This window comes from Lissotriton helveticus, chromosome 2_1 (genome assembly GCF_964261635.1).
Source record: "Lissotriton helveticus chromosome 2_1, aLisHel1.1, whole genome shotgun sequence".
NCBI classification, from domain to species: domain Eukaryota; kingdom Metazoa; phylum Chordata; class Amphibia; order Caudata; family Salamandridae; genus Lissotriton; species Lissotriton helveticus.
Genome location: NC_136059.1, coordinates 124,271,662 through 124,286,782, shown reverse-complemented (window position 1 = coordinate 124,286,782; position 15,121 = coordinate 124,271,662).

Below are 15,121 nucleotides of genomic sequence, written 5' to 3'. Positions count from 1 at the left end.
GTCTCGGCTATATTATTAGCCAACATAAAAGGTGAAGCAGCAAATGTGGCGATCCGCCAAAGGTTAAAAGAGACAGATATAGCAGACCAACCAGCTGAAATTGCCAGAATCATAGAAAAATCTTATGAAGAACTAGGTAGAGATAGTCTAGGTGGAATACCAGTAAAACCGCAACTGACTACAAGTCCAGAAAAAATATTTTTTAATAATAATTCACCAAAAAAGAACTGGGATGGAAACAAACAATCCAATCCTAAAGAAAAGAAATTCCAGTCCTGAGGGAGGTCTCCCAGGCGAAGAGAGAAATCTCCAAACCAAAGACAGAGGTCACCGCAGAGTGACCCCTCTGGGAATAGATATAACCTTAGAAATAGGGATAATATTAAAAAACCTGATAGATATCAAGACATTGATACACGTCCCTCTCAATCTTTTCAGAATTCCTCGCAGAAATCGGAAAGAAGAGGACGATCAGAAGAGCACGCCAAGTCCAAAGACAAGGAACCTGCTCAGCAAAAAAAGAAATTACAATTTCCAAAAAAGACAAGCGACATTCCTCCAGCCCCTGATAAGGCATACGACGTTCTCATAACAAATCAAACCTATGACAACCTGGAAAATCCGTGCGGCCATTGTTTTGATTTCACAGAGAACTTTAGTAAAGAATGTGCTAACGAGCAAGTCGTATGACATCTTTATTGACGTATCTATGTCCATCCTTACGTCAATCTCGGCACCTTTAAGGTATAAATATTGCCGATCTTGCCCTATGCAAACACACGCGTGGTGACAAGACGGAGCAGCCATCCTTGCCGAAGCCGAGAGCAGAAGCAGACCCCGCTGGCAGCAGCCCCGCCTTCCTGACGCGCTGAGAGACGCGCTGCTATCTCAAGCCGAGAGACCCAGCACCGGCGCTTCCGGGTAGCCCTCGCAGGCAGCCTGGAATATCGAGAGCAGAGAAAGAGATACCATTCCTCATTCATCCTAACTTCCAGGTACAGAACTGAATAACCCCTCACAGAGAATTCTTTAGTTATTCACTTGGCAAAAACAAACTTAACTTAAACTGTAACTTTCTATTCCCGCCCACGCATTAGACTTAGGTCAGGTACACGGGGTAGGCGTATTTAGAAACACCAGTTGAGTACGTTTAGTCAAATGTATATGTGTATGTAAATATATTTTAATCATTTTAAACATCATATGGCTCAGAAACCATATCAATGTTTTTAAATCCCTTCTTGTCTAATCAGGGGAGTTAATTCCTTCCTTGAACATTCGAGAAAGTTTCTAGCGAACTCTGCGCTTAGCTGGCAAACCCAAAACTTAAGTCTAGTATCGACAGTAGTAGACCTAGTTAACGTCTGGCCTAGGCCTTTACTGCTGTAGGTATTATTCCAATGCGCAGAGCCTATTGGGAAAATAGGAGCTACACTACACCATGCTTGGGATGGCCAAAAGGGAGTTATTAGGACAAGGACGCACTGATCCTGACTCACTATCTGAAGAACTCTCTGAATCATGGCAAAGGGAGGGAATGCATTCATTTTGGCTCCATTCCAAGATTGTAGTATGGCGTTGACTGCTAGAGCACCCGGGTCGGGCATCCAGCTGAAGTTGTTCTCCAGTTGAAAGGTTAGTCTGCTTGCAAATAAGTCTAAATCTAGGGGCCCCAGATCTTGTTTAGGGTACTGAACATGGAAACATTCAGTCTGCCAGAGAAGCTGAGTACTTCTCTGGCAGAATCTTGGCAGCAGAAAACCAACCTAAGGAGATATTCGCCACGGTCCACGAGCTCGCTGCTTCCGACAGGGCAACCCCTAAAATCCCCCCTTCCCAAACACTTTGCAATTCTCTCAATTCTTTTTTCTTTGAGAAGATTGCCCTCATTAAGGCCAACATCCCCCCTCATCTCTGGCATCACCCGCTGTCTACCTCCCTCCCCCTGCTCCTTCCTTTACCCAGTTTCCCCCTCTGACTCGAGACACTTTGCTCCCCCTTCTGGCCCGGATCAAATCGGGTTCCCCTCAGGACATTGGTCCTGCATTTGTTCTAAAAGAGTTCTTCTCTAACTGTTATTCTCCTCCACTTACTCTTATCAATCACTCCCTTAGCACTGGCACTGTTCCCCTTGCCCACAAGTCGGCAGTCATCATTCCTATTTTGAAAAAGGCAGGCACCGATCCTTCTCTGCCTGCCAATTATCGTCCTATCTCCCTCCTCCCTTACCTGGCAAAGGTCTCAGAGGCTCATATCACCAGGTCTCTGAGTTCCTTTGTGGAATCCACGGGTTGCCTCTCCGCTCGTCAGGCGGGCTTTCGCCCGTTGCACTCTACCGAGAAGGTAGTCGTGTCAGTGATGGATCAACTAAGGGAGGGCATTGACATTGGCCGACCTCAGGCCCTGGTCCTGCTAGATCTGTCCGCCGCGTTCGACACGGTGGACCACGACATCCTGCTGACCCGTGTCGAAGCGGCGGGCATTGGGGGCGTGGCCTTTGCCTGGCTCCGTTCTTTTCTGACGGACAGGGAGCAGGCTGTCCATCTTGCCAACTTCACTGCCCCACCTAGGAGGGTGACATGCGGAGTCCCCCAAGGTTCTTCCCTGTCCCCCTTGTTATTTAATTTATACATTTCACCCCTCATTTTTTCTTTACAGCAGATGGAGGTCTCGGTGTTTAATTACGCCAATGACCTCCAACTTATTTTCAATCTCTCCTCCTCCCCTTCCTCTGCTTTGAATTTTCAGAAGGTTATGCTTTTTATCCAAGGGTGGATGAACTGCCACCACCTCAAATTAAACCCTGACAAGACCGAATTGGTTCTGGCGGGGGGTGGTTGCAGTCCCTGGTCCTCTTCCTTTTGGCCCCCTTCCCTTGCCCCCCCCCTTCCAGTTCCCAAGGTCAAAACTCTAGGCATCTTCATTAATCCCCTGCTCACTCTTCACGCGCAGATCAATTCAGTGGTGTCTGCTTGCTTCTTCTCCCTCCGGATTATCCGAAGGGTTTCCCGCTTTTTCTCTGCCACTGCACTCAAACTCATTCTCATGGCTATGGTGCTTTCGCGCCTTGACTACGGGAATATAATTTACAATGGTGCGCCGGCCTACCTGATCCGTCGGCTTCAACTGATTCAAAATCAGGCGGCTCGCCTGATTTATGGGCTCCCTAGGTTCAACCATGCGACCCCCCTGTTGCAGTCTTTGCACTGGCTACCAGTGAGGGAGAGGGCCCTCTTTAAGCTGGGTTGCATTACCTATCAGGCCAGGTCAGGGACTGCCCCCGTCTTCCTTTGTGAAGCCATCCCTCCATATCTCCTGACCAGAGAGCTTCGCTCCACCCATCTGGCTCTCTTGTCAGTCCCCCGTTTTAGGAAACAGAAGTCCGGGGGGGTTAGATTTGCAGTGCTGGCTCCATCTTTCTGGAACTCACTCCCGCTCGCACTTAGGACATCATCTTCCTATTTTGAATTTCGCAAGTTACTGAAGACCTTCTTGTTTTCCAGATCTGTAGCAGCCTAGCCCCCATCCTCGCCTCCACTGATCCACAGCTATCCAGCGCCATGAAACCGTTCTGGTATAAGCGCGCTCTACAAATATTTTAAAATTCAAAATTCAAACGCTGTGATCTAACAGGAATTGTGAGTTCCAGTCTGCAGAGATGTTCGATTTCCCCAGAAGGTATTCTGCTTTGAGAGCGACCTTGTGTTCCAGACAGAACATCCAATGTTTATTTGCTCGATTCGTGAGATCCGCAGATTTGGTGCTTCCCAGACGATTTATATAGGCTACCGCAGACATGTTGTCCATCTTTAGAATGACTGACCTCCCCTGGAGAGATTGTTAGAAGTTCATTAGGGCATTAAGTCCAGCTGTTATTGCTAAATAATTTATGTGGTTAGATGGTTCCTCTTGTAAGCAGATACAACCAGTGTTTAGATTGAGCCATGAAGGCTCGCATCTGATTCTAAAAAAACTCTGGTTTTGAACCAAAGATTACTTTTTTGTTCCAAGCATCTAGGTTCTCGAGCCACCAGGCTAGTTCGGATTTGGCTTCTTGATCCAGACAGATCCAATCTCGATACCAGAGGCCAGATCTTAGGGCACTCACCTTTTCCCTTTGGAGGGCCCGATAGCAGAGGGGACCAGGAAAGATAGCTTGGATGGAGGAGGAGAGGAGACCCAGAAGTCTGGCTAGCTCTCTCAGAGATAAGTCTTGCTGTTTCAGGACGTGTCTTATTTCCTTCCTGATTTTGGTAATCTTTTTGGAAGGTAGTAAAAGGAGACAATTCAATGTGTCTACTGTGAAACTTAGTGTTAGACCTGTCAGCATTACTGTGGTCTTTCCCTTTTTTTCTCTCGCTTTTGCCTCTTTTTTCCCACCTTCTTTTTGGTTGGCCTTAGGTCTCTGGGCACCTTTCCATTGTAAATCAATGCTAAGGTGCAAGTGCTCTCTTCCCCCAACATGGCTGCCACAGACCCCTGCTACTGCAGCATGGTCTGTTTAGACACACTCTAGTAGCCAGGAGCTGGCTGGAACACTTAAACATTGTTGAAATACCAGCTTGCCTGACTGCCCGTAGCTAGAGTGCGGAAGCTCCTGGAATCTTCCAGAATAGGGGAGTGGCCACCAACTGCCCAACTGTCACTATAAAAGAAAAGGGAGGGAAACTTTCTAGTCAGTTGGGGCATCACTTACCTGGGGGACCGTAAGCAGGAGACTTAGGCGGGAGGGCCTAGTCAGGAACCTATACCACTGGGGGTGACAGGGTTTAGGCGCTGCCCACCAAGCTGTGTGAGGAAAACTGAACTAGCCCACTGATCTGGCCCGGCGGGAGGGGAACCCAGGAACCATCTGAAGTGACCTGCTGAGGAAAGCCTTCAACTCACCACCCCCCTCCTCAAGAAACCAAGATTCTAATACCACAGAAGGGCGCCAGAACCAACAAGCGCCAGGAAGAAGCCCCCCTGCGCTATCCAGGACTACTGGGGATCAACCAGGTATTGGGCTGTGTTACCTCTGTGCCCTTTTGCCATAACCTGGGGCCCCTGCGCTGTCCTGCCTTATCCCTTCTGCTGTCCTACTCTGCCTGAGCTGTTAGCCAGCCTGAACCTGAGGTGAAATGGGCTACCTGTGAAGCACTCTTTCCCCCCCTCTGGCGCTAGAACGCTGACCTGCCTGAACTGGGACTGTTTATCCTGCTCAAGCGCTGGGCCCTTGAGGAGCACTAGATTCCTGCCTCCTGTTGCTGGCCGAGGCGCTGTTGTGATTGTCCCCAAAGCGCCGCGAGGACTAAGCGCCTCCACTGCTAGGCGCTTCCCTGCTGGTCCCCTGATGCGCGTTATCACTAAGGGAGCCGCACAACTCACCGCCCCAGTCCCGGAGCTCTGTGAGCCTTGCCTTCGTTGTCGCGGCCCGGCGCGATCCCAGGGACGCCGGCGCTGACTTTCTCACCCCCCTTGGCAGCCCCCGGAGCGAGGAGAGGGCCGCCGTGAATTCCTGACAGGCCGAACTCGGCCTTGCTACGCCCGAAGCCTGAAACTCTCCTCACGTGACGGGGGCGTTGGAAGTGACTCCGCCCCCGCCGCACTCGGATTGGCCACCAGCGTCGTGCCCCCACAGGCCGCGCTGCCTTAGGCGGCTGCGGGAGCACCTCCACCCTCATTGGATCCCAGGACCTGCCTCCAGCGCGTCTTCAGGCCAATTGGTTACCGGGCCTCTGACGTGCTTGTGGGCCCGAGAACAGGACGCGACCCGGCGGAGGGCTCCGAGGAGCAAAGGAGCCCCCTCTGCCCATCTACACCCTCGGGGCCGGCCCTAGCATCGGTGCGGGGCCCCGTGCAGTCCTGCGGTGCCCCGTAGCTGGCCCCATCAGTGAGACACTCCAGAGGGCTTCGAGGAGGGCAAGGGCCCCCCCTCCAGCAAACAAACTACCCTAGCATTGCATAGGCCCTAGTAACTTTTAAGCCAGAGGAGAACACCCCTGCTAGGAGTATGGTAATGGCTAATGTAGCCGGTATTTACAAAATGTGTATCTTTGCCTAATCCCTTGGTTAAAGTGGCCTAATGAACTGTTTGCCCTACCTAGAGGAAGTGCTTACCTCTGCTGAACGACCCTTTACAATCCTCATGAAGTGTTTTACTCCTACCCAATGGTCGGTTTACTGTTGTCTAATACCAAGTTTCCTGGATGCCTTTAGTCACTAAGTGAAATGGTTGCTTACATAAGGAAATGGTTATGGATGCTTAATGCAATGTGATTTAAATGTATTTACAAAGAATTCCTTGCAGGTGCTGACTAGGAGCAATGCTGTTGCCAGGCCTACGGTTATTTAATATTGAATATTTATTAATTTAAGTATTTATGGCCGAGTGATGAAACACCTGTGCTTTTAAAGGACGATAATAAGTTATTACTACTGAGATTTTTGGATTGCCCTGATATTGATTTTAGATAAAACTTGCTTATTGAAATCAACGAAACTGGTGTGGTCTCAGTCTGCGCGTGCATTTATTGTCTCAGTGGATGCATGTGCTGTGTAGTCACTTTACACCTAAGCTTCCGGGTGCCTACCCGCTCGAGCCAGGCTACCCCTGGGGAACTGGTGAACCCAGGTCCTACACTTAGGAACTGCACAGATCTGGAAGGGGCTAGAATTGATTTTTCTTTGTTTATGACAATTAACTTTCATGGGGATCCATCACAGCCTTCAGGTCTTTGGCTAGTTGTGAAGAATCTTGAGACATTATAAGAATGTCATCCAAGTAAATGATTATTCAAATGCCCCTTATTATTAGAGATGAGGCAAGAGCTCTGATGACCTTGGTGAAGCACCAAGTGGCAGAGGAGAGTCAGAAGGGGAGAGTCTGAAATTGGTAAAGGTGATTGTTCAAGACAATTTGAAGAAAGGGTTGGTGGGATTCTCCCATAGGAATGGTAAAGTAAGCTTCCTTTAGGTCCAGTTTGACTAGCCATTATCCCTCTAGAAGTAAATCCCTCAAGAGATGGATGCCCTCCATCTTGAAGTGTCTGTAAACCAAATATTTGTTTACTTCTCTTAAGTTTATGGCAGGTCTCCAACTTTGTCTTTCTTTTTTATAAGAAAGAGTGTACTTATAAATCTTAAAGTTTCTAATGGGACCTCTAGTATGGCTCCTTTCTGAACCATAGAGGAGGTCTCCTCCTCTATTATTTTTTGTTGCTCTAGAGTGAGAGGCAAAGAAGTTTGTAAAGGCATGTGAGTAAAATCTATCATAAACCCATTGACAGTGTTTATAACCCAAGGATCTTGAGTCATCAATCTCCAATTGTGAAGGAAGTATTTGAGTCTGCCACCCACTTTTTGGGGGATAGAAGGAGAGGGGAGAGGGTGAGGGTAAAGAATACTCACTTACAGGGTTGTTTGAGATGAAGGTTCCACAGAATCTAAATCCTCTGATGCGTGGTCCTCCACTTCTCTGGGGGTAGAATTGAGGCACGTTGTACTGCTGAAACCCTCTTCCGAAACCCCGGGATCTTAGAAATGGCCCACCCAAAAACGTTAGGATTGAAAACTTTGAGCATATTTTGCTGTGCCTTGTCTAGGGCGGTGAAAGTAGAGACATATTTCCCCAAGGATTTAATGGGGTCTTCTCCAAAGAGTAAACCTTTTGGGATTTGCAAGAGTTATTTATCCGCCATGTCAGTTAATTTGGGAATTATTTATTTTAGTCAAAACGACTCTTCGTCTTTCTGTATTAATGCTAGCGTTGGCATTACCCAGTAGAATGAATAATCTCTGGCTCCATCCCTTGATGAGATTGGTGTTGAGAGGGGTGCCATTGATGTGGCTGTCTTCTGCGGAATCTAGGATTCTGGCTAATGGTCCCAGTATGTTGAGAAGACGGTCTTGGCACCCTTTCAGGGATTCTTCCATCCCTTTTCTTGGATCACGTCCAAGTTTGAATAGGAATTGGGAGTATAGCAGCTTTTATCCTCTATAGAAGGTCTAGAGCATTCAACTCTAAGGATGTTACGAGTGTCCCTTTCTAAGAGGTTTCTTCTCCATTTTTTTATGAATTTTGAGACATGGTCCTGAGGAAACCACTTGGAACTTCTTGGGTGTTTCAGATTTAAGGGGAAAAACATTTATTTCCCTAAGGAGTCACGGATAATGTCCTTAGAGGATGATGGGAGTTCCTCTTCTGGATTATAAAATTCTTGATCTAGATCAAGGACATACTCCTTAGGTGTGTCTGACGATTCTATACCTTTAGAATTGTTATCTCCCATATTGTAAAGAGCATTATGATATTTTGTGCTGCTAGGGACACCCAGATGTTTCGTGCCACTAAGGACACTCAGATGTTTTGTGCCGCTGAGGACACCCAAATGTTTTGTGCCGCTAAGGACACCCAGATGATTTGTGTGGCTAAGCACACCCAGAAAAGTCGTGCTACTAGGGACACCTTGGGAGTGCGAGGTGCGAGGACCACCATTAGAAGTTGAGGTGCTAAGACCTCCCTGAATTGACGAGGTGCTTGGACCTCCTATAATGTTCTTATCAATGTTTTTACTTTTCTTAAGTCTTTTACCCCTTAATTCAGTGGTCCTGTCAGAGTAGGGGTTTGGAATTTCTGGGATTTCGTCCTCATCAGGGAGTGACCTTTTAGAAGACATGATCTGACTTAAGGTCTCAAACATGCAGGACTGCAATTCCTTATGAATGATTTTTTGCGGGGCTTCGTTGTCTGTTAGGAGCAGAAACCTCGTCTGAGTCAGAGTCAGACATGGTATGTAGGAAATGTTAACTTGTAAAAAGTGGTTAAGCCCTTTAAAGACAGATAATTAGGGAGGATTCCCCTTAATAATGGTGACAAGGTTTATAGAATGTCAAGAGAATAATTCCTCTCTTATTATAATTAGTTTTGTTATAGAATGTTGAAAAGGCAAGTTAAATGAGGATTTCTTGCTAAACCCCCTTTTTTATATTATTTTTATGAATAAGGTTGAAAAATCTTAACTACTTGTGAAGTTAAACGAAGACATTAGGTAAGCTAATTATGGCATGAGGAAGTAGAAGAAGGATGAAATTCAAGAATAATCGTTTACATAAAAAACTAAATATTAAGTTTCGATAAAAAATCAAAAAATCTTTAAATACATTCAAAAAAAAGAAATAGTACATACGCTGAAAGAAAAGGCAAGTTGATCTGGTCAGCCGCGCATGGATGGGACTAGGAAAGGGGGTGTAGGGAGATCTCCGTAAATTGGAAATCGATATAGAGGCAGTAGGAAGGGGGGGTGGGGGTAAGCCACACACAAAGGAACTTCAAAATAGAGATAAAAATGAATAATGATTGATGGAGTAAGGTTTCACATATACCGAAAATTGCTTGTATTCATCCCTCTCGAAATAACGTGTAATAAATTAACCAACATGTTTTGTTTACTCATATTTGCATTTCACTACATTTTAGTATGTAGGGGAAGCTTACCTATGTGCTTTTACTAACATTAACCTGAGTGTCTTAATATGGCTGCCGAAAACGCTGGAACTTTACTTCGCATGCCTCCACCACATCTACGTGGTGTGACGTATTTCTGCTTTGGATGAATTTCTCGCTTCTGCGCACTAGTGCCAGAAATGGCCGCTTTAAATCTCACATGCTAACGCTTATGCTGCTGCTTGCACTAAGCTTGTTTGTTCTGCCTAACTATTAGTGTGAAAGTTAAAAGAAAGTAATGGGGTTACAGTAGAAATAAGTAGTATACAGTGCATTCATTTATTTTGTATTGTAATATGTTTCTCTTTGACTTTGCTGTTAGTTCGTACTTGGGCCTGAATACTGACACATTCTCCATCTTGGACAAAGCTGCGCGTGAACACTCTAGCTCCGAAGTTGTTGAAGCATTGGCATTGAACCCCAGCCAAGAATCATCTTACCCGCGATGTCTATGAGAAAATGCCCTTCTATCCTCAGGACGAACTGAAGCTATATAAAATGTATCAATTTGTTGAACAGTATTGCTGGGTGGAATAAAAGTGCATGGGAAAATAAATTATGGGCGGTAACCAGAATCAACTGAAACCAATAATTAAATGATCTCATCTTAGTATGGTGTGATGACCTCTTCTCGTCTTTCCAACCAATCACTGAAGGGGAACACATAGATTTGCAACATTTAGGGATGGTACATTGCCCTCGAAATGGTATAACTAAGGTAGGTTTAGATAGAGAAATTATCCGACTTGTCAGAGTAGCTGACCTGTCACTGACCCAACGCATGCTATAGAGGATCGAGAGTAGAGGTGCTGTCAGAGCACTCTGTCAAAAGAATCGAGGTGTTGGGAGAAATTATTGATTACCCACTCGGGGTACTAATTGACTTTCCAGAGGGAGAGATGTGTGACGCTGGCGTTGCACTTAGCGGAGGTCACCTTTCCTGATCTGCACCTGTCTTGTCTCATGGGCACCTGATTAGTCGGGAGCCTGGACCATATTTATCCAAGCCCGTGGCCAGGATTGGTCATTGCACCATTCTAGGTAAATATAATCCATGTGGTATGTCCTTGTGCTATTTCCCTTTCTCAACCTTCCCAGGTGTTACTGTGATTTCTTGCAACTTTATGTCCCATTATTATATTCTTGCTTGGAAAATCTATGGTCACGGTATGGTGGCCTCTTTCATTTTGACTCCAAAAATCTTGCATAGATAAAGCTTTTACAGGAAAGTAAATGTGTTTAAATATTGTCTGTTTATTCTAACCCCCTTTTCGATCACTACTGGGGTACTGGGCATTATAGATGAATCACAGACAAATCAAGGGGTCTATCTAAAACTCCTATTGGGCGTGTTAATGTGGGTTGGTTCTTTAGCGTTCTAATTATATTTGGAATATGTATGTGCTGAGGGTTAGATAGAGGAGAAATTGGGGCAGGTAGTACAGAGGGAGGCTGGTAAAGTTTGGAGCCAATCAAATCTACACATTCGTCAAGTAAATCATCGATTCGGTCTATAACACAGTTGCCCCCTGCTGTTTTCAATGTTTTTTTATTTTTCTTTAATTTGATCGGGCCACACGACCCCTCCACTGCAGTTCTTTTACCCATGATATGTTCAGTAGGAATATAGACAAGGTTAGAGTTAAGATATTAGAAATAAAATATCTTTCTATAACCATACAACTGTTATTTCCTTTCCCTTTACGAATAAAAATAAGGGCACTTTTAGCACTGGAACGTGTACATATTCGCCTATGATGATCTTGCTAAATACTACACAATATCTGCTCTGTATAAATAGAACTGTTACAGTCTCACGAAGAAACATTAACCTACTGAATATTCTACAGCCCCTGTTACACAAAAAAATATCATGCAACGAGCAAACCCCTGCCAGAAAGCTCAAACTTGTAGGCGCTATGCAGTCAAAGGATGAGAATGAAGCCAGTCACAATGGGGTATAGCAAAAGATAGTACATTTGAGTAGAAGACGTTAGAGGGGTTGCCCAGCCCAGCCCAGCCTTTTCCGGGCTCCGACGGGTGTGAACGGGCCTACTCTTGGCATGGGCTTCACCTGAGCGCATCATGCACTGCAGGGCTGCAGCGCACCCTTATTGTGATGGAATCCGGCCCCAGTGAGAAAAAAGAGGGGATTCTGGGACTCGAAGTCCCCAGCGGCAGCGGTAAAGAGTGCAGCGGATTTCCCCTCATTGTAACAATATCCTTGATGATGTCAGCGAAGTATTGGCAATGCATGTCACAAGACACAGAGAGATTTTTGCCCCAAGTTTATATCCTCAATGAACAAGCGCAGAGTTGATCCACATGGAGGGGCAGATTTACAAGCCCCTTGCGCCTCTTTTACGCCACCGTTGCGTCACTTTTGTGACGCAGCGGCATCGCAAAAGCTGCGCCATGGTGCAGGGTATTTACAACGTGACGCATCTGGGAGATGCGTCACGTTGTAAAGCCCTGTGCCATAAGGAGGTGTTACGGCGCAGGGGGGGGGGCGTTCCTGCGCAGGAACGCCTCCTAAAAGTGGCTGAGTGAAATCTACAAGATTTCACTCAGTCACTTTTAGGCCAATGCTGCGTCAAAACCCTGCGCCTGCTTGAAGCAGGCGTAAGGCTTAACACAGCATTGGACAGATAGGGCCCCCCAAGCCTTGCTGGAGCTGCGTAGCACTTGCGACGCAACTCCAGCAATGCGACGCTTTACGTCACAGATGCGTGACGCATCTGTGCCATTTTGCCCCATGGTGCACCGCATTGTAAATGCGGCGCACCATGGGTGGCGGAGCTGCGGCGCACAATAACTGGCGCATCCCTGGGGATGCGCCAGTTATTGTAAATCTGCCCCCACGTGCCTTTCTGACAGTTTGTTTGAATGAACCAACATGAGCCCAGAAATTCTCACAGGGATCCAGCATCTTCAATCTCTACATGAAAGTAGTGATGTCTTTAGAAGCTCTACTCATAGCATTAAGATCCATCAATACACTAATGACACTCAAGTCTAGCTTGAATCTCCTCAACCAATGACATTCGAGTTGTCAACACTGCTTTGCCATCTTCCAGAATTGGATGTCAAGTCCCTACCTAAAGCCGAACCCTGAAGAGTTCAATCTGTCAGAAAACATATGCAATCAATCACCAACGCAAAGCTTGACAATCAGATATGTACTAAAATGGCTTCCCGTCTCAGCTGACCAACACATGCGCTTTGCACATGAGACGTGCCAGAAACATTAAGGAAACTACCAGATCTCAACTCACCTCTTGATCCATACAGCCTAGACTAGCACATCTACTTGATTCTTTTCAGCATATTTGTTACAAATATCCTTGTAAATGTCCTGAGAACCCTGAATTCTGTAGGCTGAGACATGTCAGCCTTTTATCAGAATAATGTGTACTGAATACTACGTCAAAGGACCAAAGGCTTGTAATCTTTTCACCTTTTTCTCTTATGAACATCAGCAGGAGGCAAATGTGCACTTTAATCATGTACTTACAAACTGGCCTATGATGACAAGCACTTTGTAACACTTTAATTTGCTTTTCAAGTTGTTGAAATATATTTGTGCTTTACTGAGGGAATTACAATGCACTTTACAATAATTCAATTAATATTCATGTAAAAATATAATACATATAGGGGCATATTCACAAGGAGCTATCGCCGAATTAACTGCACTTTATCAGCCAAAGTCGTGATAAATGTATCACCCCATTCACAAGCTGGTGCTAACAGTCCACAGCATCAGTTTACCCGCGATAGCAGCCACAAAAATCATCGCCACAGAGGACACCCACAACTATCGCTAATGAGATGCACAGTAGGTGTACCCATGCAAAAATTTGCGACAACACAACACCTCAACATTCATAACGACCAGCCAGATCGGCGATAAGAACACAAAACAAGCGATAATACACATTAGCAGCAGGAATTTTACACCTGCTTTGACCTGGTGTAAAGCTGGACCACAGCCTGCACCACAAAAGAGAGCACCACCCACAGCCACACCTCAAGACAAACAGATGCCATGGAGCAAGTGAACATGCAGCACGGACACCCAAGAGGGCCAAAACACCCACCAACACCACACCCAGGCCTGCAACATTACCCCAGGGCCAACCCCCAACCCTTCCTTCTCTAAATTGATTCCAAGTACTTTAAGTACACTCCAGTTTGGGTACTGGGGTACCCCTATGAGTCTCTAGTGTATGGTACCTTAGGTACTAGGGCTGCACAGAGGCCTACCACGGGCTGCAGCATGTATTATGCCACCCCTGGGAAGCCTTCCAAAATGACACCACAGGACTGCTACTGCAGCCTGGGTAAGGTGGTGCATGCACCCCTTACTTAGATATAGGTTTCCTATATGTACCTTGAATCACTACACATATAAACCTATCAGTCACCCCTATGGAGGCCTTATAATTCCTGAAGGCAGGGTGCTGGGTTTTGTTTGAGACGGTGCCCAAGCATCAGCAGGGACCCTCTGCAGCCTTCAGAACCTATTCTCTGGGTCTGTTCTGTGATGCAGCCAGACCATATACTCTTAAGTGCATTATACAATCGCTATAAATGCTAACTTTGGAATGGCTGCACAGAAACATGTCGTGTTTGGTGTCAAAAACCTTGGGAGCCTACCCTCCCACCAGCCCTGGCAGCAGGGGTAGAATTCCACCCTTCTAGAGGGAGAGACATGTACACATCGGTATACCCGGTACCAATTCAAAAGATCCCTGGCATCACAAAATGGATGCTGCTGCCACAGACACGAGTCTGGCCTCCTGCTGCTGGATGAAACTCCGGCAGGGGAGTCTTGGACAATAGGTTTCATGTCACAGGGAGGTATAACCACCTCCCAGACAGGCGTTAATGTATTGGGGCTGAGTGGGTGCACTCCAAGAGTGCTTTGAAGTCTACACTGGGGGCACATATGATGTCCCTGTGCGTAGCTCAGGTCAAACCAGTTGCAGGGGTTACCAGCCCCTGCTCTGGTTTGAAACTGGACAAAGGTAATGGGTGTAGCCACCCCTCTTTCCAAACCCTCCCATAGGTGGGTCCCAAGAGTATGTCCAACCCTTTCCTTGGGTAAAGGGAAAAGAACCCCTGGCTACAGGACTTTAGATTACACCTGGATGAAACTCTGCTATAGATATCCTGGAAATTCAACAATCTACACGACTAGATGACTGAAGAATCTCCCTTGGAGTAAAGGAGTTACTCCCCTGCATGGCTGGCACCAAAGAAGCAATTGCAGCCCAGGAGGTAGATTTCCAGACTTTTCCGAGGCTGACCTGAGTCCCCAGCAACACTGAGACCTGCAGGCCTCGTGAGTACTGTGGAACCGGAACCCCTGGACACCCTACAAATTTGCAAGTGCATTAGCTTCCGACATCCCTAGAGGCTGTGCATTGGGTTAGTCGTAACCCAGACCCTGAGCACCTTTCCCACTGAGGATTTCTGGCCTACACTCCACGAGTGTTCCATGGGCCGGCCCTTTGTGTTTTTGCTTTCGCTTTGCGAGCCCTGTCCATTGACTGGTGGGTCCCGGAGAAGGCAACTTTGACTTTCTGTAGGTTTTACTGGTTGCTCCAGGCGTGTCCTGACTCTCCACCACTT